This window comes from Nicotiana sylvestris, chromosome 11 (assembly GCF_000393655.2).
Source record: "Nicotiana sylvestris chromosome 11, ASM39365v2, whole genome shotgun sequence".
NCBI lineage: Eukaryota > Viridiplantae > Streptophyta > Magnoliopsida > Solanales > Solanaceae > Nicotiana > Nicotiana sylvestris.
In genome coordinates, this window is record NC_091067.1 from 51,525,585 (window position 1) to 51,537,962 (window position 12,378).

Sequence of the window (12,378 nt, forward strand, 5' to 3'; positions counted from 1 at the left end):
TATTATGGTCATGCAGATGATAGACTTGGTTCGCAACTTCATCTTTGAAATGTACCATTTTGCTGCGAATCCTCATCTTTGGCTTCTTTAATATGATAGATGGAAGATTTGCATAGAATTCCCTCACCCATTGGTCATTGGATCTGCAAGGTTGAGGGGCAAAACAGTTCCATCACATGCCTACAAGCCTCTAATGGAACTCGAGAAGACGTTCCGATTTGGTAGAACTTTCTTTGAAATCAGCTCAGCATAGTATCGTTCCTGGCATTCCAATGATAAGAACCGGTGTTGGTCATAGTTATCCTCCTCTTCCAAAGGATTGTCATTCGGGGATTCGTCGGAGTTAGAGCTCATTTTCAGCTTAGGTACCTATAAACAAAGGATTGGAGTGAAAACATAGTATGGCTATGAAAAACATTGCAAAATTATTCAAATATGGTCAAGAAATGATTGGACAGTCGAAACCCAGCCTTAGAGAAAAATTCAGGATTTCAAGTCTGTAACTCACAGCTCTCTGATGGCGCAATTGCAACATTTTCTTCGCGATTGCGAAGGCAACAGAGTTCGCAACTACGGTCAATTTTTTGCAATTGTGAAGGCAACAAGAAACCCAAGAGATTGAAATTGCGATAAATTCGTCGCAATTGTGAAGGTGGCTAGAGCTGAGAGTTACCACCTCTTCTCAAATGCAAAGCTTGCAAATGCAAATAGGCCATCGCAATTGTGATCGCGTCGTCCCCAGCCAATCTTCTCTCATAGAACAGTCCCAAACCTCTGACTCTTGGGGGTCAATCACTGATGTTCCCATCTCTCATCACCGAGCTATGCCAACTTGCTAGAGTTCAGGAGGCTCTGGGAGACAACTGGATTGATCCGGAAAAGCCTATTCTACCATTGAAGAAAAAAGAGAGGGCGGCACCGTTAAGAGCAAAAAAAAATGGCATCCTCTGAAAAAGAACCGTGGTATAAAGAAAACCAAGTATATCGCCACCAAAATAAAACATACTATTTTAAAAAGAATTAAGAAGCTAATGAACATCAGGTCAATAAAACATACTATATATAAAAACAAAAATTCAAGAAGATGGTAAACATACTAATATAACACATCACATGAAAACAAAAAAAATACCAATCTACCATATTCACAGTTATCCACAGTTATACAAGATCAACAGTTATACACGAAGCCACCCCCAACTAGAAATGTTGCAATTTCCCCAATGCAACTAAACAAAATATAGTAAAATGGTGGAAAGTGCTCCCTGAATACTACATCAAGTGCTCGACTCGCTGTCGGACTCAGTCATATCTTCCTCCCTTTCTTCTTCCTCGGACCAATGAACTGGAGCATCATCATCATCTTCCGGATCGGTCGATGGCATTGGGTCTTGAAGCTTTGTAACTTTCCACAACCCCTTCACACCCTTCAACATGCAGGTGAAGAATTTATCTCTCTTCTTCTCCCTTTTCTTCAACTTGGTATGTGCATTTGCTAGTTTGTCATGAGAACTGCTCAAATTACTGTGCACCGTGGCCAAATCAGTGTATGCCTTCTCCAGCTTCTTAAGGTGATCCCCCTGCTTATTTTAATCATCAAGATAATTTTGAAACTCTTTCATTGAAATTAATACAGCGGGTCCCTCAGATGTTTCCCCAGGTACCTGTGGAATGCCAACTACTAGGTCGCGAATCTGTCACATTTACTCAGAAAGCATAGCAAATGGTCCTCCTTCAAAATATGATGGTTGGCTACCCTAATCAGTTTGAGAAGAAGATCCCAACTTTCTCTTTTTGCTCTTGACGGCGCCGCGCTCTTCTCTTTTCTTCAATGGTTGAATAGGCTTTTCTGGATCAATCCAGTTGTCTCCCGGAGCCTCCTGAACTCCAGCAAGTTGGCACAGCTTGGTGATGAGAGATGGAAACATCAGTGATTGACCCCCAAGAGTCAGATACTCCCTCAGGTCACTTGTGAAAATTTCACCCACGTTGAGCCGAATACCATCAAGAACGGAGGCTATCATTTAAGTTCTCGTCACTAGTACATTTCATACATTCCCTGCAGGGAAGATGTGACTGCATATGATAGCCAGCCATATTTTTGCTTTGGTAGTGAATTCTTTGGATGTGATCCCTCTCTTCACAGATGCCCATAGAACATCTACACCCGGGCACAATTTTGAGACCAACCACTCTCCTGAGGCATAATCTTTTACACGGAATGGGGCCATGTCATGGTCATGCAGATGATAGACTTGGTTCACAGCTTCAGCTTCGAAATGTGCCATTTTGCCGCGAATCCTCATCTTTGGCTTCTTTAACCTGATGGCTGGAAGATTCTCATAGAATTTCCTCACGCATTGCTCATTGGCTCTGCAAGGTTAAGGCGTAAAATAGTTCCATCCCATGTATACAAGCCTCTGATGGAACTCGAGAAGACGTTCCAGGACTTTATCCAGCGCTATACCCCTTTCCGGTAGACCTTTCTTTGAAATCAGCTCAGTGTAGTACAGTTCCTAGAATTCCAATGACAAGAACCGGTGTTGGTCATAATTCTCCTCTGCATCCAAAGGGTTGTCATTCGGGATTCATTAGAGTTAGAGCTCATTTTCAGCTTACGATACCTGTAAATAAAGGATTGAAGTGAAAACATGGTATGGCTATAAAAACATTGCAAAATGATTCAAATATGGTCAAGAAATGATTGGACAGTCAAAACCCAGCCTTAAAAAATATTTTAGGATTTCAAGTCTGTAACTCACAACTCTCTAATGGCGCAATTGCGACATTTTCTTCGCAATTGCGAAGGCAACAGAGTTAGCAATTGTGGTCAATTCTTCGCAATTGCGAAGGAAACAAGAAACCCAAGAGATCGCAATTGTGAAGGTGGCTAGAGCTGAGAGTTTTCGCAATTGCGACCACCTCTTCGCAAATGCGAAGAGGCCTTCGCAATTTCGATCTCGTCATCCCCAGCCAATCTTCTTTGAGAGAACAGTCCCAAGCCCCAAAAAAAGTTTTGAACAAAAGCAAACTTTTAGATAACCCAATCAATTTTAAGCACAAAATCATGCAATAGACTTCACACACAACCATGAATTGAAAAAAAATTCAATGATTTAGCCAAGAATCTCATTTGGTCCTTTCATCAATCACATAGAAAGCACACACAATAACTTCTATTTTCACAAAGCCATGGGTACTCAGACTTCCCCATTTTTCAAGCAAAGAAATAGGCTCACACTCTCAACCAACCTCACCCAGAAATGAAAACACAGTTTCTGTTGTTTCCAAACTATTTTTTGCACAGAAAAGGAAATTTTAGTTAAGCCCTAGTATTTGGTAGCACATGGAGAGAAGAAGACGAAGTAATAGACAGTAAGAGCACAAATATTGAGCCTTCATACCTTGATGCTTGCAATTAGGAGTGAAAAATTGTGGACTTTGAGAGTTAGGAGAGTGATGAAGATGAAGGTCGTGTATCTTTTAAAGAGCCTCAAATTTTCTAAGTTTTGTTCAAAATGAAACACATACCCGTTTAAGCCCTCTGATGTCGCATTTGTGACCCGCTTTTCGCAATTGCAAACTTTGAAGTTTCAACAGTGGTCGCAAATGTTACACTTTCCTCGATATTACAAAGGTCTCAAATTCACAAATGTGAACATTGCTTCTATAATTTCAGCAGCTACTGGTTTTGGCTCTTCGGACCACTCCGACCAGCTCAAATCAACTCAAAAAATTCTAAAACTTGGAAGATTAGTCAAAAATAATATACTAAGCTATTCTAAAAAAATCAAAAATGACCAAAAAAATTTAAAAACGATGGGTTGCCTCCTACCAAGCGTCGCATTTAACGTCGTGGCACAACGCGGATAAACTTTACCACTTTTCTCACCACTTGGACGATATGAATTGGACACCCAACTTGGAATCAAGCTTGTGACCACGAGCGGTTGGGGTGGTAAGTTGATGATCAAGCCAAACTTTAATTTTTTTCGTTTCGCATTTCTTGGCTCTCATGTGAGGAATGTCATTTTTCCTTCTTGTTACCTCAAATTGTAAGATGTATGGCCTTTGTCTTTCCTCCTCACAATCCCTGATTGACTCGTGTAGTTCAATTCCCATATCACCACATAATTCAAATGTTGAAAAATGCTTGAAATGTGACATCAAACCTCCAAAGTACAATTCTTCCCGGATTTTGACATCCTCTTTTTCCCCCGGACTAGAGTCAATCTCAACCATATTTTCAGTTACACCGGTTGACTCTAATTCCATATTTTTCTCGGCATCACTAACAAGCATGGAGTCAGTTGGAGGATGTTCAATTCTTGATTCCTCAAAATAAATCTCACTTTCTTTCTCGAAGTCGGACTCTTCTTGACCTCTTTCCACACTCTCAAGTTGGTGGGCATAGTGAGCCTCAACCAATATTTTCATTTGATCTTCCAAAGTGTGGATATTCTCATCATTTTGAGTCAAGACTTGCTTCAAGTCCTCGAATGCAAAGTTGTGTTTCTCTTCATTTTCAAGAATGGCCTCCAACATAAGCATTATCCTCTTATTTTGAGCATTTGAGAGTTCTTCTTGATTTGGATCAAGTGCCAAAGAAGAATTTTCGGCTTCAACCTCTAAGGAAGGTTCTTGGCTATCATTCACTTCTGAGGCTTTTTGGACCTCTAAAGCTTCAATCATTTCTCTCATTTGTAAGTTCAACCTTTCAAGCGTCAAGTCATTTTGGAGACTATTTTCCAAAAGCTCCTCCAAGGCACTTTGCTCTTTGTTTCCTCCTTCAAGTAGGCATTATAACATGAGCTTGAACTCTCCATTTTGACCATGCTCAATTTCTTCCACCTCCCTATTCCTATAATTTTTATCACAAAAAGTAGAATCATCATAGCGGGGCAATGGGGAAGGGAAGGACAAATAAGCACAATTATCCCAATGAACATTTTGCCGACCACACTTATCACAAATACTCATGGGTTTGAGATTATGCGCACAATCCGCCCCCCGGGAGAATTTAAATAATTTTGCCACGAGTGTGGTCCTCCACAATAAGGACAAGGATTATCAAAGTATAAACAACTACCATCCGACCAATCTTCATTATATGATGCCATTTTTCAAAAAAATAAGAAAATAAACAAGAAACAAACAAGAAAAATAGACCAAGGTAAGAAAGATAATTACACCGATATTCACAAGTTTGGACCAAAGCACTTACGTTTGTTTCTCAAACAACCTAAATACGCCAAATTATTCCCTGGCAATGGCACCAATTTTGATGACATCCAATTCCACTACTAAAAAGTAAATGGATACGGTCGCATGCGATATAATTTACCCAACTATGAGTCGGGGTCAAATCCCACAAAGAACAATATGTAGGCGACTAGGCTTGTAAGTAGAATTATCACTTATTATGCAATACCAAACACTTAGAATGGTTTTTGAAAATATTCATAACTAAATGCAAAAATGTAAACTAACCTAGAAATCAAATAAAATGATCAATTGCTATAAGTGTGGATACACGGGGAATTACACTCAAGTAATGATCAAATGTATTTCATGATTTTACAAACATGAGCGAGTTTATGTTAATTTGCCTCGGGTAATAATTCTATACTAGCTTCTTTCGAAGACTAACAAGACTTTCTAATTGAATTATCCCTAAAACAATTAAGAGATTAAGCACACCCGATTATGACTACAAGTAGTTCAATCCTATCCCTAGTTAGAATCTATAAAATGAGAGTTAAAGCCTCAATTTCTTGTTATTTAATCTTTTCCAACCCCAAATAATCTTTTCCAAAATTAATTTGAAGTTAATGAGCAAATACTAGGGTTAGCTAATCCCTTTGGAAACATTAAAGAACAAGAATAATTAAAGATACAATAACTCACTTCACAATAAATAAAACTCATTCAATACATAAGCACAATGAGATATTTAATCCACACTTTAAACATGAATATTCCCATAAACAAGATTCAAGTATTGGAATAAATATTAGACACTTAGATATACAATACAAAGCAAGAAAATGAAGAAATGAACATAAATGGGTAAGAAATTCTCAACCAAAAGCTTCAAGTCTTCAAGACCCAAGTGTGTGCAAGAACCGTAGCTTCCAAAATTTGTTTTTCTCTAGTCTAAGGATTGAAACTACGCCAAAGATATGCCAAAGATATTTTACAAATGAGCTAAGTCGGGTATTAAATTGTTTGGGGCCAAAATATATGAAATTATAGAAGTACCCAGAGCTGAAGCGCGATCTTCGCATTTGCAAACCAAAGTTCGCATTTGCGAACATTTACTTTCCTGTTGACCTTCACATTTGTGATCAAGACTTTGCATTTGCAAAGGTTGACTGTCTGGTTTGACTTTGCATTTGTGAAGTCCTTCTTCGCATTTGCGAACATAGCTTGACTGGCTTGACTTCGCATTTGCGAAGCCTTTTCTCGCATTTGCGATGACTCCTTTGTTCGTATTTCCCAGGTCTATGTTGCAATTGTGACATCTGAGGCCATTTTTCAGATGTTCTTCTTTTTAGCTTTTTTTTTGACTCGTTTTCACTTGGTTTCTTCAAGATCACTTCTAAATCACATAGAACCTGTAATATAGAAGTAAATGACATTAAACATATGATTTTATCACTCAAACATAGCAAATATCTAAGCTTAAAGACATAATACGTTGGTAAAACACCAACTTATCACCTATCAATGGGTCCAGCAAGGTTAATAAACATGATATCTCCTCTATCCCCTCATATTACATGGCTTGATTATTCTGAGTTCCTGTATTGGCATGTTGATGTTCTCAATACTTGTATGCACCTATAACTGATTTCATTGAGTACTCTTGAGCTTGTTAAAAGTATATGACAGTATATTACATGCTTGTGTGTGAGCTATGATCTCCCTTGGTGCTATCTCTAGTATTCTGAGCAATTATCTACAAAAAATGTACATGTTTTTGTGTCATTGTTATGTTATATTGGAATTTATATTGAGTGCCTCATTAGCATTTAAACCAGTATGGAAGAGTAAGTGTGAGTATTTAAGGGTATTTAGGAGTAAAATTTAGATCGTGGTTGAGATACTCTCCCTGACACAAGTACTGCTCGGGGTCCTTGAGACTCTTATGAACTTTGAAGTGTCAGGGATCCAAAGGGTGTCTTGGCCATGAATGGAATTTTACCTTTAGCCTTTAATTATTGATATTTTCTAATCTCCTTATGTTTAGTGTTAAATGGAAGAAAAGGCTTCATTGTAAATTGCTTTACTCTATTTGACTTTACATTAATTTCACTTACATTCTTAATTAATGCATGTTATAGTTCTGTCTTGGGCCTTACATTGATGTTATTTGCATTTAAGTGTTGTATTGGACCAGATGTCTAATGGGTTTCTTCTTATTTTTATATATGTGTCTGAATTGGGCCTGCCGAGTTCTCAAAGAACTCAGGCCCAACTTCTAGCCTGAACTTGGAGTCATCAGAGCTGCTACCATGAGTCCATTTCCTTTCCTTTATTGCTCTTATAAGTTGATGTTGTTCTTATATGTATACAACACTGATGATATTTGATTGAATGTATTATTTTATCTCTTTAAGTTACATTGACAACCTAGGCAAGCCCTAAAAACGTAGGTAAAGATAAAAGAAGTACTGTAACTTAGTAATAAATAATTCTAATTTGTTAATCACTTTTATTATTCAGTTCTCACTCTTACTCTTACTAACAATTTTCATGAAGCTTTTGGGAATTAAAACATATTTGCAAAGTCAACAGCCTCTCTTTCTAAAACAAGAAGAAAACTGAAAATCGGAAAATAATTTCCAAAGTCAGGCCTTTTTCTACAAATCAAGCAAACATTGTCGCAAACCAAGGATCTTTCAAACAATTCTTCTTCAAATTTGAGTATAAGATTTGAAACCAATTTCCAAGGTATATCTGAACCTCATTTCCCTAATAATCTTTACTTTACACAAATAGTCGTTTTGTTTCGAAAGTCAAAAGTTCTAAACCTAAACCCATTTTATTAGTAAGTGTTATAAATCCATTTTCCCTAAACACTCTTTCAATTGTATAGACGTTTTCAAAGGCTTTTCTTTAAAATAAAACCTACACTTTTCCAAGGTATATGTACTACTTCTCTTTCAAAATTGATAAGTTTACAAAGCATAATATAAGGTAAGCCATACACTTTTAAGCACTAACTAAGTAATATGTAGACATTTAATTCCCCAAACCTAGTCTAAGTCCTATGGAGCTACCTTATGTAGATTCTAGAGGGTGCCAAACATCTTCCCCTAGAAGAATAAGAACCATTACCCAAATGATACCGGTTAGCAAACCAACAGCATGTTTTTCCTCTCAGTAGGGATCATGATTGTTGTGATGAGACAAATCATTAAATCTTGTCTCATACCGGGTGATTGTTTTACCACCCTGCTAAAGATGATCAAACTAATTGAGTATCTCATCTCTGTAAGTGAGCAGAATGAACTTCTCCAAGAAAAGCTGTAAAAATTGAGTCCAATTTCTGGTCTATCCAACTCAAACGTTTGCCACCACCTTTTTGCCAAATGCTACATCTGGAAAATAGTGAAGTCCACCCCATTGTACTCAACCAGTCCCAAATTGCACAAGATCTCATAACATCGGTCAAAGAACTCTCGGTGTCCTCTAGAGGCATACCGATGAAATGAGAAGGGAACAATTTTTGATACTTGTCCATCCTCTTTTGTGTCATGACCCCGGTTCGCCCTACGTGAACCATCATGACGGGACCTTATCTCTACGACTAGGTAAGCCTAATTTGCGGAAGAAAAACCAAAATTTGCGGAAGTAAACAATTTAAAATAGAAATAAAGTAGTAATAGTGTTTAAATGTGCCGCTCGGCATACACCATGTTTAACTCTCAATACCAAACATAAAACCAAGACCCGGAAACCCATGAATCACAAGATAAGATCAATACTACATAGCTCTAACTCCGGAATGTCTAATAAGAACAGGAAGGTACAGAAGGGCTAAATGCTAAAAGCAGGAATAGAAAGGGACTTCTCGGTCTGGGGATGCGGCAGATGTACCACGAAGTCTCTAGAGCGGTCGCCTCCCTCAAGGATAGTAAACCTGATCAGCGGTACCTGGATCTGCACATGAAAAACATGAGCAGAATAGGCATGAGTACACCACAGCGGTACTCAGTAAGTGCCAAGCCTAACCTCGGTCGGGTAGTGACGAGGATGGTCAGGGCCCTATTGAGGTTAAATACAATATAAGGGTTAACAGTATGGAATAAAACAGTATAAATAAGTGCAACGGTAAGAAATAACATAGAATTGAAAGAACCCACAACAACTAGAACAGGGATAAACAAACCACGAAAAGAAATACAGCTCAACACAGAGATAACAACTGGGGCACCTTCCAGGATACCATCCTATGATCCCAATTACAACTATCTAGTGGATCTCCCGGGATACCGTCTCGTAGTCCATCATATATATGTCTGAAGGATCTCCCGGGATCCCGTCCCGTAGTCCAACTATCAATGCGTAGGGGATCTACCGGAAATCTCGATCCGTAGTCCCCAAATATAAATACCCAATACTGGGGGAATTCACCGGATGCATTCCCGTAGTTCCATATAACTGTGCAGGGGGATCTATCGGGAATCTAACCCGCAGTCCCAAAGTAAATGTGCAGGGGGATCTATCAGGAATCTAACCTGCAGTCCCAAAGTAAACAGACAAGGGGGAGCTACCGAAATCCCACATCTGTAGTCCCAATGTAAATACACAGCGACCACAAGAAAATATTCAGTGAAGGGAATTTCATATTAAGGCAACAGATAATTTTAGCCTAGCATGCTGCACAAAGGTCAGGTAAATAGATTGAACAATTAAAGTAATTAAATCACTTAGACATGCTTTTCGAAGCTAACAACAGGCTTAACAGTGCAAGTAATAAAAGCAGGAAAAGAAACATGCTAATGAATACTTTAAGAAAATCGGGTTTACAACAATTTGCACAAGTGCGCGCTCGTCACCTCACGCACAAGGCAATTCAGTTACCAAATATACCAATCCAAAGGGGAAGGTCCCCCACACAAGGTTAGACAAGCCACTAACCTCGAACCGGCTCAAAGTCAACCTGAAACCACGCTCTTGCCACGAGTACTCGACTCCAAATGGCCCAAATCTATTCAATTCAATCGCATAATGTAAATAACACTTCAAGTAACTGATTCTACAATTAAATTCTAAGTTAATATGCGAAATTATGTAAAATGACCAAAATGCCCCTCGGGCCCATATCTCGGAATCGGGTGAAATTTATATTTTCAGAAACCTAGTACTCTCACGAGTCTATACATAATAAGAACATTGAAATCAGAGTCCAAATGACCCCTCAAATCCTCATTTAAAGGCCTCTTAAACTCAAGCCTTAATTACCCATTTTCCCGAATATCTCACCACTAATTAGGTCTTTAATCACATAAAAATGAGTTATGAAGTCAAGGATGTTACCTCCAGGTAATTCCCCTTTGTTTTTCTCAAAAATCTCTCTTAAAAGCTTCAAACCCGGATGAAAATGGTGAAAGCATCCCTCAAATTCGTGAAGGTAACTATTTATATGTTCTGCCCAGCGATTTCTGCATTTGCGACCCTGGGACCGCATCTGCGGTCCCGCTTCTGTGAAAACTACGTCGCATCTGCGACTTTCATTTAAATACCAGAAACAGCATTTGCGATTACCTTTTCGCAGATACGACATCGCTTCTGCGGTGTGACTTCCGCATCTGCGGAACCTGAAGTAAAGGCAAAATTCCGCTTCTACGGTCCCTCAACCGCTTCTGCGGCGCCGCATCTGCGGTCCCCAAACCGCAGATGCGAAAATACCAGAAGCAGCAAAAATACAGCAACTACAACATTTTCTAAATTTTCTCGTTAACCCTCCGAAATCACCCCGAGGCCCCCTGGACCTCAACCAAAGGCATCAACATATCCTAAAACCTTATTCAAACTTGTACCAATCCTTAAAACACCTAAAACAACGTCGAAACCTCGAATTAACCAAGGATTTAAGCCTAAGAACTCCAAATTTCTCAAAATATGCTTTCCATCAAAAAGTCTATCAACCCTCGTCCGAATGACCTGAAATTTTGCACACACGTCACATTCAACCCTACAGAGCTACTTCAACTTTCGGAATTCCATTTCGACCCTCGGGATCAAAATCTCACTATCGAACCAGAAACTCCAAAAATCCAACCTTCGGCATTTCAAGCCTAAATTACCTACGGACCTCCAAATCACCATCCGAACATGCCCCTAAGCCCAAAATCACCCAACGGAGCTAACAGAACCATCGGATTTCCGAGGCCGTCTTTACATTGTTCCAACTACGGTCAACTTTCCAACACTTAAGCTCTCATTTAGGGACTAAGTATCCCAAAACTCTCCGAAACTTAAAATCCAACATCCCGGCAACTCAAAATAGCAGAAATAAACTTGGGGAAAGCAGTTAATAGGGGATCGGGGCGTTAATTCTTAAGACGACCAATCGGGTCATCACATTTTGCTCATTAGCAGACATCGCAGGCCTAATCACATGCTGAGCTTCAGCGTCGGAAGTCACTGGGGTCTAAACTCCCCCATCTGCCTGAGAACTTTTTGAGGCCATAGGGACAACTCTATCCTGGACCATACTATCAATAAAGCTCACTATCTTGATTGTGGGCTCCTAAAGAGCTGGTGCATAAACAAGCTAAGTCCCTCTGGAATGTGATCTGGTACTGGTACCTCAACTTTCTCATCAATAGATCCACCTCTCGGTCCACGGGTGGTTTGATAATACTGCCTTCGGGCATGCACGAGCTTCAATGGATGCTCCATCAATAGGTGCAACTAGGTGGCCTTTAGTTGGTGCCTAGATCTACGTCGGGGCCCACTTTTCCTGGCTCTGGCCGGAGGTATTAGCTTTCTGCCATCCGTTATTGTAGTTGAACGTGTGTTCACCATTTGTGAGAGAATAGAAAAAGAGAAATTCAAATTTTCAGACAGATCAACCGCACGATAAGGAATGAAAAGAAAGGGAAGCTTCCTAAAAGCCTTATAGCCTCTCGAAGATAAGTACAAACATCTCCATACCGATCCTCAAGACTCTACCAAACTTACTCATGACTCGTGAGACCCTTGGAACCTAGATCTTTAATACTAACTTGTCACAACCCAAAATCACAACCAACGGGTTGTGATGGCGCCTAACACCACTTGCTAGGCAAGCCAACACTTAACAATAATAAAAGAAGCAAAACTAAACGTTTAATAGCATAATATCATAAATAAAGAGTGAAA